The sequence below is a fragment of the Acomys minous genome (genome assembly GCF_964271855.1).
Source record: "Acomys minous genome assembly, chromosome: 18".
Classification (NCBI taxonomy): domain Eukaryota; kingdom Metazoa; phylum Chordata; class Mammalia; order Rodentia; family Muridae; genus Acomys; species Acomys minous.
This window is the reverse complement of record NC_140501.1, coordinates 68,269,986-68,287,914: the sequence shown is the minus strand read 5'-3', so window position 1 is coordinate 68,287,914 and position 17,929 is coordinate 68,269,986. Positions and strand designations below refer to the sequence as shown.

Sequence of the window (17,929 nt, the reverse complement as noted above, 5' to 3'; positions counted from 1 at the left end):
TGGTTTCAGCTTCCAGCATCCCTGTGGCAGCTCACAGTCTGCAATCCCAGGAGATCTGATGCCCTCTTTTGGCCTATGTAGGTAAAACTCTTATGCCTACAGAGGAATAAGAATAAGAATAAGAATAAGAATAAGAATAAGAATAAGAATAAGAATAAGAATAAGAATAAGAATAAGAAGAAGAAGAAGAAGAAGAAGAAGAAGAAGAAGAAGAAGAAGAAGAAGAAGAAGTCGTCTTTGGATAACATTCTGTAGTGTTGAGTTAGGGACTAGAGAATTACTGGTTAGGCTTTATGGAGAAACTTTTCACTTGCGATGTATAAAATACTTTTCAAATCACGTCATCCAGAACAATTGGTCTGGGTTGATGCCCAGACTGGCAATGTCAACAGCACTGCCTTGTTACAGTAATTGCATATCCGTAGAGCTTCCTTTCTTATGACCTGCTTCAGGTTGGGGTCCAAAGGCCGAGTCTTTCTGGCAGCAAGAGTAAGGACTTTGACAGCATTGGGGACAGTAGGCCATATGGCCAGTGTTCAGTCACTTGTCAGAACCTGTATCTTTAGATTTCTATTTCTCCAGCAGTCTGCCATTTACCAGAAACCAGCTGACCCTATTGTGGCTCAGCAGTTAGACTAAAGACAAGATTAAGATGGAGCCACTTTGTTGTGATTTATCAGTTAGACTAGATAAAGATAGAGCAAAATATTCGGTGTGGCAGAACGTAATGACCCTGTGTGGAACTCCCTGTGTCTTGAGATAGCCTGCAGCTGGGTTGCCATAGCAATATGCTTCCCTGTCTCCTGCCTTATAAAAGCTGCCGCTTGAAAAATAAAGTTTGAGAGTTTGATCAATGTTCAGACTTGCTCTCCTTCTTCATGTCTTGTTTTTTACTTCTCATACAGATAAATCTCCTCCTGAGCTTTAGTCGACCCTCCATGGGCCGGGGCATGACAGGTTCCAGGGAGACACAAAAGAGCAACCTTTTAGCTTGGTAACTGAGAATTTCTCCGCTTCAATTCAGTGTTTCAGTAAGGCTGACCTCAGGAGGCAGAGGCAGTGCGTGACCAGACGATAGGTGGGGGTGGGAACTTTACGGGAGCAGGAGAGGTTTGTGGGTGGAATCCTTTTACTGAGAGGCACTCAGAGGTGAAGGGAGTCTTTTGTTCTGGTAAAGCAGTTTAAAGGGCTGTGTTGTGTGGGCAGTAGTTTATGAACAAAGTGCTTGGGAGGGGGGGGGAAGTATAAGGAACTAGTGATTCCCACTGAGAAATGTGGTTTGTAAGTGGCTTATTTTGCTGAGGCCAAGAAGCAAGGGTGTAGTGAGAGACACCAAAGACACCAACGTTTTATATAAAAATATTCTTTAAAATATATATTTATTTATTATTATGTATGCAGTGCTCTGCCTGTAGGCCAGAAGAGGGTATCAGATCAACTATACATGGTTGTGAGCCAACATCTGGTTGCTGGGACTGGAACTTGGGACCACTGGAGGAGCAGTCAGTGCCCTTAACCTCTGAGCCATCTGTCCAGCCTATATAAAAATATTATATGGGTAGAAAAGCAACACATATGAAGATAGAACCAAAGTGGGCTGTGGTGGCACACACCTTTAACCCCAGCACTTGGGAGGCAGAGGCTTCTCTGCCCACCTTATCTTACTATTCTAAATGTGTTCCTTTTTCTTTTTTTTCTAGCTCATGTCTTTTGAAGGTGGAACCTCAATTGCAAATCTATGCAGCCACGGTCTACAGTACCGGGGGAGGGGGGATCAGAAAGAGACTAAGCAAGTGTGTCTTGTACCCCGAGACCTAAGAACCCGGGGAGGATGACAGAAAAGCATGGATCGCTCAGACAAGAAAATCCAATATTTTTCCCTCCTGCAGAGTTCATCCCAACTCGCCTCCTTCAGGTATGGCCCCACGCTTCCTGACTCATTTCTCTGTATTTGTAACGTCTGTGTCAGTATCTGCCAATCACGGGGACTTGACCATTGATTTCATGAAAGTTCTGAGAAGATTTTTTTTTCCATTGATAAATCATTCCTTTCCTAGGCTTTGTAACTGACTATCAAGCTCACAGAAGTGGGTGACTTGCTGGTCAGGTGCCCAGGTGCCCTTACCTGGAAGCCTTGACAATCACTGGTGCCTGACCAGACCATCTGGAGGGGCAGGATATGGGTTATACATTGAAGCGTATCAATATCTTTTTGACCTGAGTGGAGGCTGTGGGATTTTTTTCTTTGTTTGTTCTTTTGCTTGTCATTGCTTTGTGTTTTTAGTTTTTGCTATAAGGTCTTACTATGTACCCTTGCTGGCCTGGAACTCACTATGTAGAACAGGCTGGCTTCACTCACAGAAAATAGCCTGTTTCTGCCTCCTGAGTGCTGACCCTAAAGGTGTGCATCACAATACCCAGATTGTTTTGTTTTTTTTTTTGAAGTGGGAGACAGAGTTTCTCTGTGTAGCCCTGGCTGTCCTGGAACTCACTCTCTAGACCAGGCTGGCCTCGAACTCATTAGTTTTCTGGCCTCTGCCTTCCAAGTACTGGGATTAAAGGCGTGCGCCTTTGAGGCAGCCACCACCAGGGTACCGAAGCCTGGAGTTTATGAATGCTAGGCAACCACTCTAGTGACTGAGGTACACACTCAGCTGCTCGCTTAGGTGAAACCACATAGATTAAGATGACCTTATCTGCCTCTTGTGAGTATTACAGCTCTGAGGGGAGAGGTATCCTGGCAGTCAGGGACCAAGGAATACCACAGTCACACTGCACAACAAACCTCACACAGGAGATTTACTGGCAGGAACACAAGAGGGTGGCTGCCTCTGCCCAGGCAAGAAACAGCAGGAAACTGAGCAGAAGGCAGGCTTATGTAGGGTTGCTCGGCAGGAGGTGGGCAGCTTTCCCAGGCTTCTGGAGCTCAGGGATTGGGGGGAATTCTTTCCTTGGTCCTGGTCTTGAGCTCGCGATCAAGGCAGGGGCAGGCTATGCGTTCCCTTGGCCCTGGTCTCAGGTTGTTCTTTCCTTGGTTCTGGTCTTGGGGGTCAAGTCAGGGTCAGGTTGTTCTTTCCTTAGTTCTGGTCTTGGGGGTCAAGTCTGGGTCAGGGTGTTCTTTCCTTGGCCCCTTTACCCTACACCACTCCTACTTGTACCTCCAAGTTCTGGGATTGCTGGTATGTGCCAGCAAACCCAGCTAGCTCTGTTTTTTATAAATGTTGAAAGACGTTTCAAGAGTACTTCTGGGTGCCAAAAACCACAAGAAAAACAGAGGTCTGTGAACTCATTTTAATATTTGAGAAATCTTCACAGAAACCATACATGCGAGTAAGGCTGCAGCATGCTAACTCAACCAAGATTACTTTAGTTTTAAGTAACCTCCCATTTTATCTCTTCTTTGAATACCGGCCTGACTTCAAAGCATTGCTTGCCCTGACACCTGGGCTTCCTCAGTGTTTCTCTGAAACTTCCCCCTAACGCCCTTTTCTACAGGTGCTTGCAGACCTCCATTGCTAACCCTAACTCAAAAGACACAACTTTGCATTCTCCATCTCCTGCTCCTGGAAGCTGCCAGGACTTGTGATTTTCTTACTCTTCTTTTTTTTTTTTTCTTCCTCTTGAACTTTAATTTGATGGTCCTCAAGCTTCCTTCTGAAACGACTTTGAACGTCTTCAGCAACGATGCTGAGAAGCTACAAAAGCAAACTTCAATTCCCCTGTGATAAAGTAAACTTTCTTTGTTTTGTTTTTATTTCCAGTTTATTTAGCTCCTGCTATACTTTTTTTTTTTTTTTCTGAGACAGGGTTTCTCTGTGTAGCCCTGGCTGTCCTGGACTAGATTTGTAGACCAGGCTGGCCTCAAACTCACAGCTGATCCACCAGCCTCTGCCTCCTGAGTGCTGGGATTAAAGGAGTGTGCCACCACACCCAGACTTCCTGCTACACTTTTTAACCTAGAATTGTTTGGAGTGAGTTGATCCAAGAAACTGAGAGTCTTCGCATGGATTTGTTTCATACATAGGCAGAATCAAGTCTGGACCCCAGTCAAAGTTAAGGAGCCAATGCTAGTTGCGGGACTTCTACCCAAAGCTGCCCCGCCCTCCCCGCCGCTTATTTTTGACAGTGTTTCTCTGTGTTATCTTGAGTTCACTTTGTAGCCCAGGCTGGCATCCCGCCTGCCTCTGCCTCCCAAGCACTGGGATTAAAGGCCTGCACCATCACGCCTGGCCCATTCCCAGTTTCTTTATGCTTGAGAAAACATCACAGGAAAATGACAAGTTAGAAGAAAGCACTCCACTTTTCGTTAAACCCACTTTGCTATTTCTCAGAGACAACAGTCTGGCTGTATGTTAAGCATCTGTCTTACCAACGTGGGGCTTGACTTATACTACAACTTTAAATCATCTCTACACCAAGTTTAAATCCTGTGATTACCAACTATCACTGAGAACCTGAATTCCAGAAAAATAACGATGGCTCAGTTCCCTTCAGGCTGATAATCCCAAGAATGATGCAGGGTACCCATAAAGGATGAACCATGGCCACTTAAACATTCTGGGGCAGCAACAGGGAGCCTCATCCGCTCTTTCCCTTAGCATGTAAATATGTGAGCAATAAAACCATTGCCACCTAGAAGGCAAACGGAGATGGCCTTAGGTAGCTAAACAGAGACTGAGGACAGAGCACTGCACCACCATCTGCTTTGAATGGTTACCTCCCGTTTCCCTGGCAACACCAGGAAGGTATTTGTCAACCTCACCACTCCTTAAGCCTGCTGGTTGAAAGAATGGAATACCAATGGTCTTGGGTGGAGACATTTTGATCTGCCTCGAAGATTACCGCATACTATTCTTCTCTTTTTAGAGAGTTAATCCAGCTGGGCCTGTCAATCTTCTCGCTAGGAGACAATGCCCCAAGAACACCGGCTCACGCAAGGACATGCTAAGGGAGGGAAGAATTGCTGGCCTCTTACAAGATAATGTACCTATCACCCTCTGTTTTTTTCCGTTTTCTCTTACCTCTTTTTTTTTTTTTTTCTGGGCCAAATCCTTAGAATGCTTTCCCTGACACTCTTGAGATTTCTCATTCTATCTCTGGAACCTTCTCCAACCTCTTGCCTGCCATGTGACTCTTGCTCACCTCCATTGCTAAACCTGTCTGGTTTTTTATTGTTTGGCGGTGGGTGTGTGTGTGTCCTGTTGCTTTTTGAGTATATGTATGGTGAAATACTATAGCCAAAACCAACTTATAGAAGAAAGAGTGTGTTTTAGTTCACAGTTCCAGGGGGCTTGCGCACACTGTGGCAAGGAAGGCACAGCTGCCTGCATCTTTTCCCATGTATGGAAACCAGAGAGATCAAATAGGGAGTAGGGTAAGGCTGTAAAGCCTTGAAGCCCACCCTCAGGGGTGTAGCTCTTCAAGCAAGGCTGTACCTCCTACAGCTTTCATCCTCCTGTTTACGCTACCAAGTAGGAGCCAAGCGTTCCTATGTGTGAGCCTATGGGAGACTTTCTCTTTGACCAACACAGGCCTTGAGTTTCCTCTTCCAAACAGTTGCTTTGGTTTTCAGGTTGCTTGCTCTGTCATTTTTCTCTCAGATTCTAATAAATTGCCTCTGAGCTTATTTCTGTGTTCTCTCTGAATTCATTTATTAGCATGACAAAGAGCTCGGATTACTACTCATTTTTCAGCTGCTGTGATAAGATACCATTGCCGCTGGAGAACTCACGTTTATTATGCCTGTGGTCCTAGCTGAGCGAATGCTCTGAGCAGCTGGGTCCCAACCCATAGTTTCTAGCAGCTCTGGCATCATTTTTCACCTCTTCTGTTATTTGTGACTCAGAGTTGTAGCCTACTTAACTGGGGGTCATAAGTAAGACCGCTTGTTTACAGACAGAGAACGGGTAAAGTTGCAGCAGCTATTTTTCCAAGTATCTGTTCTCAAGCTAAGGGGAAGTGGGGGGTTTTAGCTGAGATGGGAAGTGGGATTACAGAAGCAGATCCCAGCACATCTCAGTCTTAGTCGTAAATGCAATAGAACGTAACTCTTCTAACCCTCCTCATCACCATGACCAACAGGCATCTTATGGTGTAAGGACAGACCAACTCCATTTTGTGTTAAACCTGGCCAAGGACTGAACCCAGACTCCAGGAAAACCACAAAGTAGCCTAAACAGAAAAATTCCCCTAGCAACACAATCAGCTCACCTTGGGAAAGCCTAAATATACTCTCTGCTGGTCAAGCTGACCAGCAGATGATCTGGTACATAGCAACAACCCATTAGGAGAACCCAGGCCAAAGTTCCTAATGCCCCATGACTGCTTCAACCAGTCTTTTCTATAGGCCAACTTGCCCCTACACCTATTACCCAACCATGAAATGCAAAGGCGTGTAGCTGCCTGCTTGCAGCTTTTCTGCCAAGTGCCATCGAATCATTTCTTTGTCTAAATCTATAAAAAATCACTCTCAATCGAGACTCGAGGCCACTGCTGTGTCAGTGCATTGGAGGGTGGCCTGGGTTTGAACCTGCAATAAAGATTTCCTTGCCATTGCATTTGGACTCGGCTCTTGGGTGGTCTGTTTGGGGAGTCTCTAAAAATTTGGGCATAACAATGAAAGAGTCTATTCTTCTTTCTTCTTCTTCTCCTCCTCCTCCTTCTCGTCCTCTTCATCCTCCTCCTCCTCCTTCTCATCCTCTTCATCCTCCTCCTCCTCCTTCTTCTTGTTTTGGTTTTTCAAGACAGGGTCTCTCTGTGTAACCCTGGCTGTCTGGACTCGCTTTGTAGACCAGAGTGGCCTGGAACTAATAGAGATCAGCCTGCCTCTGCCTCCTGGAGTGCTGGAATTAAGAGCTCACATTTTCAGTCACAAGCACAAAGCAGAGAGAGGTGAACTGCAAGTGAGGCAAGTCTACAAACTCTCAAAGTCCCACACATCAGACACAGCAGAGAAGTCTCTGCCAGGGAGGCTCTGGACCTGCAACTTTCCAGCCTTGCTATAATCATTAGAGAACGAATCAACCCATTCCGGTAGCTCATGCCTTTAATCCCAGCATTCAGGAGGCAGAGGCAGTTCAAGGCTAGCAAGATGTATGTACATAGAGAGGTCCAGGATAGCCTGGATGGGGAAGCCTTGTGTCAAAAAAAAAAAAAAATCATCAGTTATATAGCCTTGTAGAAAGTTCAATGCAGTAGAAAGTGTGGCTGCTTTATAGGAATGTTTGTTTACATAAACAATTTAGAATAATCAATATGCCTTTGGAAGAATATGAAAAACTTATTTCCCTTATAGAAAGGTTTATAATCATTCTTTCTTATTTTTAGTCTCCACATCTCTATCTCGTTTCCCACTTGTATTCATTTGTCCAACTGTCTTAGTTGCTTTTCTATTGCTGTAAAGAGATGCCACGACCAAGGCAACTTGTAGAAAACAAAGTTTATTGGGGCCTGACGGTTCAGAGTGCCAGAGTCCATAATCATCATGGCAGGGAGCACGGTGGCAGGGAGCACAGAAGGCAGCAGGGAGCATGGTGGGCAGCAGGGAGCACTGTGGCAGGGAGAACGGCAGGCAGGGAGCACAGTAGATGGCAGAGAGCATGGCTGCAGAGAGTACAGTGGCAGGAAGCACAGCAGGTGACAGGGAGCACGGCGGCAGGCCGGCCTGGTGCTGGAGCAGAAGCTGAGAGCTTTCATGAGATCCTCAAGCATGAGGCATGTATATATATGATAGATACACAGACAGACAGACAGACAGACAGACATTGGGAATGGCATAGTCTTTTGGAACCTCAAAGCCCACCTTCAGTGACACACCTCTTCCAGCAAGGTCACACTTCCTAATACTTCTCAAACAGTTCCCAACTGGGAACCAAGCATGCAAACATACGAGCCTGTGAAGTCTGTTTTTATTCAAACCACCACACCAATCAATACTAATTTGAGCGTTCTTTTGTGATATAAACTTGGCTGGGCAGCTATAAAAGAGTTTTATAAACATGTTAGTCATCATGCAGCGAATGATTCTGACGTTTCCCCATTGGTTTTCTGGCAGGTGCCTATTTGGGTATAGAATCAACATTCTCAATGCCTGCCGGATGGCTCTTCTGCCCTAGTAAATACCACAGATTAATTAGTGTGATTAGTCACTTACAAGTTGAGGTCTGAAAGTCCATTCTCCTCCACTCATCCTTATGATCTGTGAGAGTTAGCGTGGGAAACAGAGGATTAAACTCAGTGTGGTATGCGGATAACAGACATGGCTGGTGACAACTATCCCAACACAGCTTTGAGAAATCTGTCCAAATCATCTAAATCCAAATGCTCTAGTAATTCCATACATGTTATCCAGTTGGAGTCAGGCAATCCAGAATCTGTCTTCACAACAGAGTCAACTATAACATGAGAGTCAAACCTGGACTCTGGGATCTTACAAGCTCTATTAGGGAGAAAAATGTTTCCAATTCACATGTAATTTTTCTCCTTGGTATCTATGCCAACAAGCAGTTGACTGCACGGGCAGATTTTTAGCAGCCATAGAGACTTATTCTCACCTGATTTTAGGTCCTCAAACTTCTTGGGTTCACTCATGCTGTTCTTTAAATTCCTAGCAAAGTGATGCAGTTGTTTGGATAATGGCGCTTTGTAGCCTTTAAGTTCAGTGTCAGAGTCTTCAGGCACTTGTCTTTGAGAAAAGATACTCAAGTCGAGCCTCCTCCCCCTGCACTCTTTCCTTCTTCTTCTTCTTCTTCTTCTTCTTCTTCTTCTTCTTCTTCTTCTTCTTCTTCTTCTTCTTCTTCTTCTTTTTCCATTTTCAAGACAAGGTTTCTCTGTGTAGCCTTGGCTATCCTGGACTAACTTTGTAGACCAGGCTGGCCTCGAACTTATAGCAATCCGCCTGCCTCTGCCTCCCGAGTGCTGGGATTAAAGGCGTTGTAATAAACATGTCAGGGCTTGTTTCAAAGCCCAGTGTAGGAAGCAGCTACATGTCAGGGCTTGTTTCAAAGCCCAGCGTAGAAAATAGCTGACAGTCCAAAAAGCTGATGTCTGACCAGATGTGTGAGTGATAGATAAAACCTTAGTAGTAAATTCTGACCTAGGAGCAGCCACGACTGCAAGTTGGTGATAAGAGTGATGCAGAAAGCTAGATGTGTGAATTAGAGAGGATAAGGTTAAGTTAAGTATAAAAACCCTGAGAAGAAGCAGCCAGCTCCCTCTCTCTCTCTCGCTGTCACCATGATTACCTGAAATGTGGCCAGCCGACGGGGCGCTCTCCCCGGACAGAGCAGACAGACATGCTGTCAGATAACAATCCGAGAACTGAATCAAGTCGCAGCAGCGAACCTGTTCGGCAGATCGTCGCGATATCAGGTCGTATACCCTAATGGCATAAGCTCCCAGAACATTGATAGTATAAGATGCTAAATGCTACTCCTATTAGAATTAAGATAGTTTTAAGAGTATAATGAAATGGTATTGGTGGCTTGGCCTTGGAGCTTTAGCCGCTGCCTTTTGTTGTAGTTGCCTTTGTATTGCTAATAAACCTCTCTTGCTAAATCGTACCACTTGCTCTTGGCCTGCCTCCTTTGTTCCAGGATTCTGAGTGTAAACTCTCTGCTCGCGACAGCCGTGCGCCACCACTGCCCGGCTCACTCTTTCCTTCTTAATACTTAAGTTCTGTCATGTGCCTGCGGGACTGCCTGCACTTCCTTGCTGCGGGCTTCACAGGGTAGTGTATTTCTGTTCATCCGTATTTTTTCTTGGTCTGTAGAAACGTCTATGAATCTAGATTCCAAGTCAGACAGATCTGAATTCAAAGGCTGAACCTACCGTTTACTAGCTGTGTGGTCTTTGGTGTGTTTAAAACGTTTCCTACAGATTTCTTTCTACATTTATAAAATGAAGAGGGCCGGGCGTGGTGGCGCACGCCTTTAATCCCAGCACTCGGGAGGCAGAGGCAGGTGGATCGCCGTGAGTTCGAGGCCGGCCTGGTCTACAAAGTGAGTCCAGGACAGCCAAGGCTACACAGAGAAACCCTGTCTCGAAAAACAAAAAAACAAACAAACAAAATATATGAAATGAAGATATAGCATCAAGCTGTTTAGATTTAGGACTAGGTAAGATAGCGTAGAAAGATGCTTACCACAGTTCCTTGGCACTCCTTATGTGAAGTTATGGCAGAACAGCAGAGAGTAAGGTCAAAATTAGCATACAAAATTGTGGGAAAGATTAAGCTTTGTCACAGGTGGAAGCAATCTTGGCAGGCTTTACCCTTGGGGCACCCCATGAAAACCTTGTGACAGACTGTTTGGAGCCTTCCTGGGCTTGGAATTCAGGAAGCTGACCTGGGAACCCCACTGTGGCTATTGTTTTCCTAATTGACCCTGGAAGGGAGAAGGAGACCACCCTTTACACGTGACTGGGAAGGTGGGGGGGGGGAGACAAAACAATAGGTTGAGGCGAGGAGAGCGTGTGGAGAGAGCAATCCTGGGGGGAAGAAGATCAATGTTAAAGGACTGTAATTAAAATTACCCACTCTTATTCAATGTGAACAAATTGGGAAGGCATGTTATGGGGAAAACCCCTAAAATATTATGCCATTAGATAGTATTTATCTTTCAATAATACTTATGCTTACAATAGTGTTGTCCCTTGGCCTGGCAGGATGTCCTGATGAACAGTACTGAGTCCCTTTATTTTTTAATTTTATTTTTTGTACTGAGTCCCTTAAGCAGCAGTAGAAGCAGAGAAATGACCCTTGAATGTTGCTCTCTGACTCTCACATATGAGCCCTGGCACAGTCACCCCTTCATTCATGCATGTGCATAACACACACACACACACACACACACACACACACACACACACACTAAAATTAAACTACAAAATGAAAATATGAAGTGTTGTACCCATGTAAAACAGTAGACATGAGCACCCCCACTTCACCACCATATAGTTCTGGGTCCTCTGTCCCTGGCCCAGGCTTACATTGAGGAAATATTCCCAATTCCCTCAAGTAGAGGATAATAAAAGAAGGCTCCCTGGCTACCGCAGTTGCTGACGTCTCCCCACGACGGTCCCCAGAGCTGACCCATCTCTTCCCACTCTCATCTTCTCAGGATAGTCATGGTGCTGTGCTGTCATCTCAGATCACGCATGCTCTCGGTGTGGGTGCGCTGACCTCTGAACACTTAGGGTGAAGCCAAGTCCTATGGGTCTGTCTCTCTCTCTCTCTCTCTCTCTCTCTCTCCCTCCCTCCCTCCCTCCCTCCCTCCCTCTCTCTCTCTCTCAAAAGATTTATTCACTGATATATTCTAGAGCTTTGTCTGCATGATGTAACCCTGCCCCTGAGCCCCTCCTCCAGCCCTGGCTAGTCCTCTCTTGGCTGACTCTTCCCAGAAACTTTTAGTGTTTGTCCTCAGCTAGACCGGGGAAAGGATATGAGGCAGGAAGTGGTTTGAATTCTTCAACGCAAACACCTAGCATAAAACAAAGCTACTCTAACGGTCCCTAACCTCCTTCCTCTTTTTGCCAATAGACTTTAAAATTTTTCCTTCTCATCCAAAGACTGTCACTATTTTTTAATGTCTATATAGAAGTTTCAAACACACCAAAGTGCAAAGAAAAACATACCCAATCTCCAGGTGCCTATCACGGTCTATCGTTTCTCCTTATTTTATTATTTTAATTTTAATCTTTCATGTACTATCTATTGTCATATCCGCCCCCCCATACCCTTCCCCCTCCCCCTCCCTTAATTCCCTTTGTCCCCCTGGACATTTTTCCCCCTGAGACAGGGTTTCTCCATGTAGACCTGGCCTGGCTGTCCTGGACTCACTTTGTAGACCAGGCTGGCCTCAAACTTACAGAGATCCTCCTGCCTCCGCCTTCCAAGTGCTGGGATTGCAGGCATGCACCACTGTGCCTGGCTCCTCTGGACAGTTTTAATTCTTTTATGTCATGTATAATTTTGTCTCTATCTAAAACATAGGAACCATAAATAAGAGAAAAAACACAACATTCTTCCTTTTGATAACTTGCTTAGAGTGATTATCTCTAGCTGTAACCCATTTCCTTGCAATGATGGAACTTTGGGTTTTGTTTGCTTTGTTTTGTTTTTGGAGGAGGGGGTCAAGAGAGGGTTTTGCTGTGCAGCCTTTGTTGTTCTGGACTCGCTTTGTAGACCAGACTGGCCTGGAACTCAGAGATCTGCCTGCCTTTCCCTTCCTGAGTGCTGGGATCACAGGTGTTTGCCACTTCTCCCAGCATACTTTGTTCTCTTTCTTTCTTCTCTTTTTTTTTGTTGTTTTTTTTATTGTTGTTTGTTTTGTTTTTCAAGACAGGGTCTCTCTGTGTTAGCCTTGGCTATCCTGGACTCGATTTGTAGACCAGGCTGGCCTTGAAGGCACAGCGATTGGCCTGCCTCAGCCTCCCAAGTGCTGGGATTAAAGGTGTGCACCACCACGCCTGGCCTTTTTTTTTTTTTAATAGCTGAAAAAATTCCATGGTATATGTGCACTACACTTGCCTTGCTCATTGCTCTGCTGTTGGACACTTGGATTGGTGCCATAATTTAGCTCCTGGAAAGAGTGCTGCATTTATTGTTTAACATTTTAACACACTTATTTACTTAGTGTGGAGTGTGGCATGAATGTGGAGGTCAGAGGACAACTTGCAGGGTTAATTCTCTCCTTCCACCATGTGAGTCCCAGGTCAAACTCAGGCTGTTGGATTTGGGACCAGCTGAACCCACCAGGAAGAAAAAGGAATCATCCAAGTTCTCTGATGTAGTTTCAAGTCAGGGTCCTATGTAGGCCAGGCAGGCCTTGAACTGTGGAAGGCCATGGATGAGCTGGACGTCCTTTCCCCCAGCTTCTGCCTCTGGAGTAGCTGAAATTGCAGGCCTGGGAGCTTCCAGTAGGCTGTGTCAGGCACTTCTGGGGTTAAACCCTGCCCTCAGATAGGCTAAGGCCAGCTTCCTACCCTCTGAGCTGCTTGGAAGACTTGTGTTATTTGTGTTTGTGGCTGGGATATTTTGAAGCTTGCTGTGGGTTTATTTAGTGGCCTCTCTGACCTTAGAAGTGGAGGCTGGGCGGAGCAATGCAGGCTGGGTGAGGGAGCTCAGCCTCTCCTCATTTCCTGGCCTGGGCTCTATTAAAATCAGCTGCAAATGAATCTTCCTCAGCTGAGACAGTGTTTGCCGTAAAGGAAAAGAGGAAGAGACGATAAGAAATGTTCCCTGGGAAATAAAAGAAAAAGTAAAGGCGACATGACCTTTTGACTCGTTAACTCAATAAGAACACCATTTAAAAATGCCTATTTTGCTGTTTTTAAATTTTGTTGATTGATTTGTTTTTTTGTTTTTGGTTTTTGTTTTTTTTGAGACAAAGTCTCACTCTGTAGTGAAAACTGGTCTTAAACTCAGTGGGAAGCCTAGAGTGGTCTTGAATTTGTGGCAATCCTTCTGCCTCAGACTCCAGAGTACCAGGATTAGAGGCATGTGGCCCACACAGAGATGACTAAAATTGCTTATTTAGCTTAGGGAAGCAGAACCTAGAAATTTCTGAGGAGCAGAGTTACAAGAAAAAAAAAAGGCTTCTGTGCATGCTCAGAATAGAATACAAAACCTCAGGGTTAAAGGAGAGCGTTTAAACAGCTACAGCGTGTACACCAGCTTGCTCAGTTCTGTCTCTTAGTCTCTGGAGTTAGTAGAGTTATGGAGCCATTTCCCCTTTGGAGATGAAATGACCCAAGCTTTTGGAAAGCTTGAGCCAGGCTACTGGTTCTTTCTAAACAAAAATTATGCATTATTAGTTCAAAAGCCCACACTTTTGTATGAGTGTGGCTCTATGGTAGTACGCTTGTGTAGCTCACACAAGGCCCTGGGTTTGAGTCTCAGCCCTGGTATGTATGTATGTATGTATGTATGTATGTATGTATGTATGTATACACACACATATATGTATGTATATATACATATATATGTGTATGTATGTATATTCATATATTCTTGTTTTGTTTTGTTTTTCGAGACAGGGTTTCTCTGTGTAGCCTTGACTGTCCTTGACTCACTCTGTAGACCAGGCTGGCCTCGACCTCACAGTGATCTGCCTGCCTCTGTCTCCCGAGTGCTGGGATTAAAGGCGTGGGCCACCACCACCTGGCTGATATATATTTTTTAATTAGCCATAACCTTCGGCCCTTATACCTCACCCTCCCTCTGGGCTTAGGTTGGAATCTGTGTGAACTCTGACCAGTCGGTATGCGTTTCAATGGAGACCTTTCACCTCAGCAGCCAGCCCATACCCCTAGGCTCATTCGGGACCTGTAGCAGCTCTAAGCAGCCTGTGTGCATTCAGGGAACTCTGACCTAGGACTCCAGGCCCCTGTCCACTCCCAGCTTGCACACCTTGGAAGCCTGGTCTCTGTAGTCAGACCTAGGCCATGAAATATCATACCTTGTGCCTATACTCCAGATGGACTTAGGCTTCTGAGAGCAGAGGCTGTATGAAACACCACCACTGCTGTCCACACACCAGGAACTCTTGCTCTTGATGGCAGAGGTGAACCCCTGCCCTACTGTAGGCCACTCTGTGAGGTTAGAGCCTAAGCCTCACACACAGTAGGGGAATATCTCAGCTAAGCCACCCACATACAGGTCATCACTGAGTGATTCTGTGACTGAGCCTCAGAAAGCACTCAGTGAAGCTAAGAGGAAAGGAGGCCAATGAGATGCATCTGGCACCCACGTGGTAGGAAGAGAGTTTGTTAGGATTCTGCTACAGCCCGCCTACCTGTGATGTCACTGCTTATCTGCCACAGGGGCGTGGCCCTGCCCAGGGCCATATAAAAGAACAGACCCTCCACGTGGCTTTCTCTGTATCTCTGTACCATTCTCCTTCCCTCTCACTCTACCTCTCCTCTCTCTCCTCTCTCTCTGGGGTACCCCCTCCCCTCTTTCCTTTTCTCCCCATGCTCATCTAATAAGCTCTGTATAACATAACGTCTGTTGCCTGGTACCTTGTATTCTATCATCTGTCTTAATCTTTAATTTATATATATAACAGAGCTGGCTGCCAAAAGTTGTTCGCTGACTTCCACACAAATGCCATGGCACACAGGTGTATGCACATGCACTCACATACAACACACATAAAGACACACATACCACATACACATAGACACACACAGACACACACAGACACACACACACACACACACACACACACACACACACACACACGAGATAAATAAAAATTAAATTAATTTTTTTCTTTTAAAAAGTGAAAATAGGTCCTGAGTTCAATTCCCATCAACCACATGGTGGCTCACAACCATCTATAATGGGTTCTGATGCCCTCTACTGGGTGTGTGAAGACAGATCACTCATATGTATATGTACATATGTGTGTGTGTATACATATATACATACATATATATATACACACACATGTATGTATATATGTGGAAACTAATAAAATCCTGAATGAATTCTAAGAAAACATAAACAAGTAACTGAAATAAGGAAGTTCATTCAGGATAAAAAGATGGAACTCAATAAAGATATAGAAATAGTGAAGAAAAACCAAACTGGAATGAAGCTGAAAATGAAAATTTCAATAAAGCAATTAAAAAACTTAGGAAAAATTCTCACCAGAAGACTGGATCATGTCAAGGATACAGAGTTTGGGTCAGTGAAGTGGCTCAGTGTGTAAAGGCACTTTCCCCCTACCCAGATCTAGCCAATGGACAGAACACTCTGCACAGTAGAGTGGAGAGTGGGATATTACTTTCTCACATACTCTGGTGCCTCACCTTTGACCATGTCCCCTGGAGGGGGAGACCTGGTGGCACTCAGAGGAAGGACAGCAGGTTACCAAGAAGAGACTTGATACCCTATGAGCATATACAGGGGGAGGTAATCCCCCTCAGGAACAGTAATAGGGGAGGGGAATAAGGGGAAAATGGGAGGGAGGGAAGAATGGGAGGATGCAAGGGATGGGATAACCATTGAGATGTAACAAGAATAAATTAATAAAGGAGAAAAAAAAGAAAAAAAAAGGCACTTTCAACCTGAATGTATTAGCTGGGCATGGTGGTGCACACCTTTAATCCCAGCACTCGGGAGGCAGAGGCAGGCGGATCTCTGTGAGTTCAAGGCCAGCCTGGTCTACAAAGCGAGTCCAGGACAGCCAGGGCTACACAGAGAAACCCTGTCTCAAAAAACCAAACCAAACCAAACCAAACCAAACAAACAAAAAAACAACAACCTGAATGTATTTAATCCCAGGAACTCTCAGAAAGGTGGAAGAACCGAGTCCACAAAGTTGTCCTGTGAACTCCACAGGTGCACCATCACTCTTATACACACACACACACACACACACAGAGAGAGAGAGAGAGAGAGAGAGAGAGAGAGAGAGAGAGAGAGAGAGAGAGAGACACAAACAGACAGACAGACAGACAGAGATACATACATATAAACAAAATTTAAAGGCTATCAGGATGAGACCACGAGGTTGAGGAATTGAATTAGTCAAATAAAATGATAAACTAAGAAAAATAAAAATAAAAACAACAACAAAACCAAACACTGAAGATCAAGATAGCTCAGCAGGTAAACCCATCTGCCACACAAGCCTGGTGACCTGAGTTCAATTCTTGGAACCCGCATAAAGATGGAATGAGAGAACCAATTTTACAAAGTTGTTTTCTGATTTTTATGGGTGTACCTGTTGCATTCATGCCTACACACATTTACCATATACACACAGTAATAATGAATTGGAAGACATCCTCATATCAAAATAGTAAAACAAAGTACATGGACAGAACACGCAGGATCTCTGGGATGCCATGAAAAGACAAAATGCAGGAATTGTGGGCATGGAAAAAGAATTCCATGACAAAGACTTAGAAAGTATTTTCAGCCAGGCAGTGGTGGTGCACATCTTTAATCCCAGCACTTGGCAGGCAGAGGCAGGCCAGCCTGGGCGACAGAGTGAGTTCCAGGACAGCCAGAGCTGTTACACAGAGAAACCCTGCCTCAAGAAACCAAAACCAAACCAAAGCAAACCAAAACAAAAAACCCCACACTTAAGAAAGTATTTTCAATAAATCCATTGGAGACACCATCCAGGTACGAGACGCATACAGACTATCAAATAGCATCTGAAAAGAAATTTCCACACCATAAAATAGCCATAACACTATACAGATAGAACAAAGAAAGCACAGTGCCATCTGCAGGACAGAAGAGCTCAGTCACATCCACGGTCCATCAGTGCAACGATTTGTCAGTGTAAATTAAAAAACAGAAGAGCTTGCAGGGATGTATTTTCACGTCTGCAAGATCGTGACTGTCAGCTCAGACTACTATATACAGCAAAATGACCTCTTACTATTGAAGGAGAAATAAAAGTGTCCATGATTAAAAAAAAAAAACCAGACAAAAGGATTTTATTACTATCAATTCAGCGCTACAGTGAATACTAGAAGGAGCGCTGTGGACTCACGAGGAGGATAAATAAATCAAGAGGTTACAAAGAGGGGACTGGAGAGATGGCTCAGAGGTTAAGAGCACTGACTGCTCTTCCAAAGGTCATGAGTTCAATTCCCAGCAACCACATGGTGGCTCACAACCATCTATAACAATCTGGTGCTCTCTTCTGATGTGCAGGCAGAATGCAGTATACGTAATAAACAAATAACATTTAAAAAAAAAAGAGGTTACAAGGAAAAAATAATGCTCAGATGTCCCAGGTAAAAGAGAACTAAGAAGATACCAAGGGGGCTGGAGAAACCACATGGTGGCTCACAGCCATCTATAATGTGATCTGATGCCCTCTTCTGGCCTGCAGGTGTGCAAGCACATAGAGCACCCATACACATAAAAATAAATAAGCATCTAACAACTCACTAAAAAAGAAGA

General features: G+C 44.7%; 1 protein-coding gene across 1 annotated transcript in view; it reads left to right on the top strand.

Moving 5' to 3' along the window:
* RNASE10 (ribonuclease A family member 10 (inactive)) overlaps positions 1 to 17,929 on the top strand; it is a gene marked incomplete at its 5' end in the record, with an annotated part of 82,401 nt that overhangs the window by 2,728 nt on the left and 61,744 nt on the right. Inside the window, 2 exons of the transcript XR_014776408.1 lie at positions 1,701 to 1,915; positions 4,867 to 4,984. Of the gene's footprint in view, positions 1 to 1,700; positions 1,916 to 4,866 lie in introns of the transcript that reaches the window.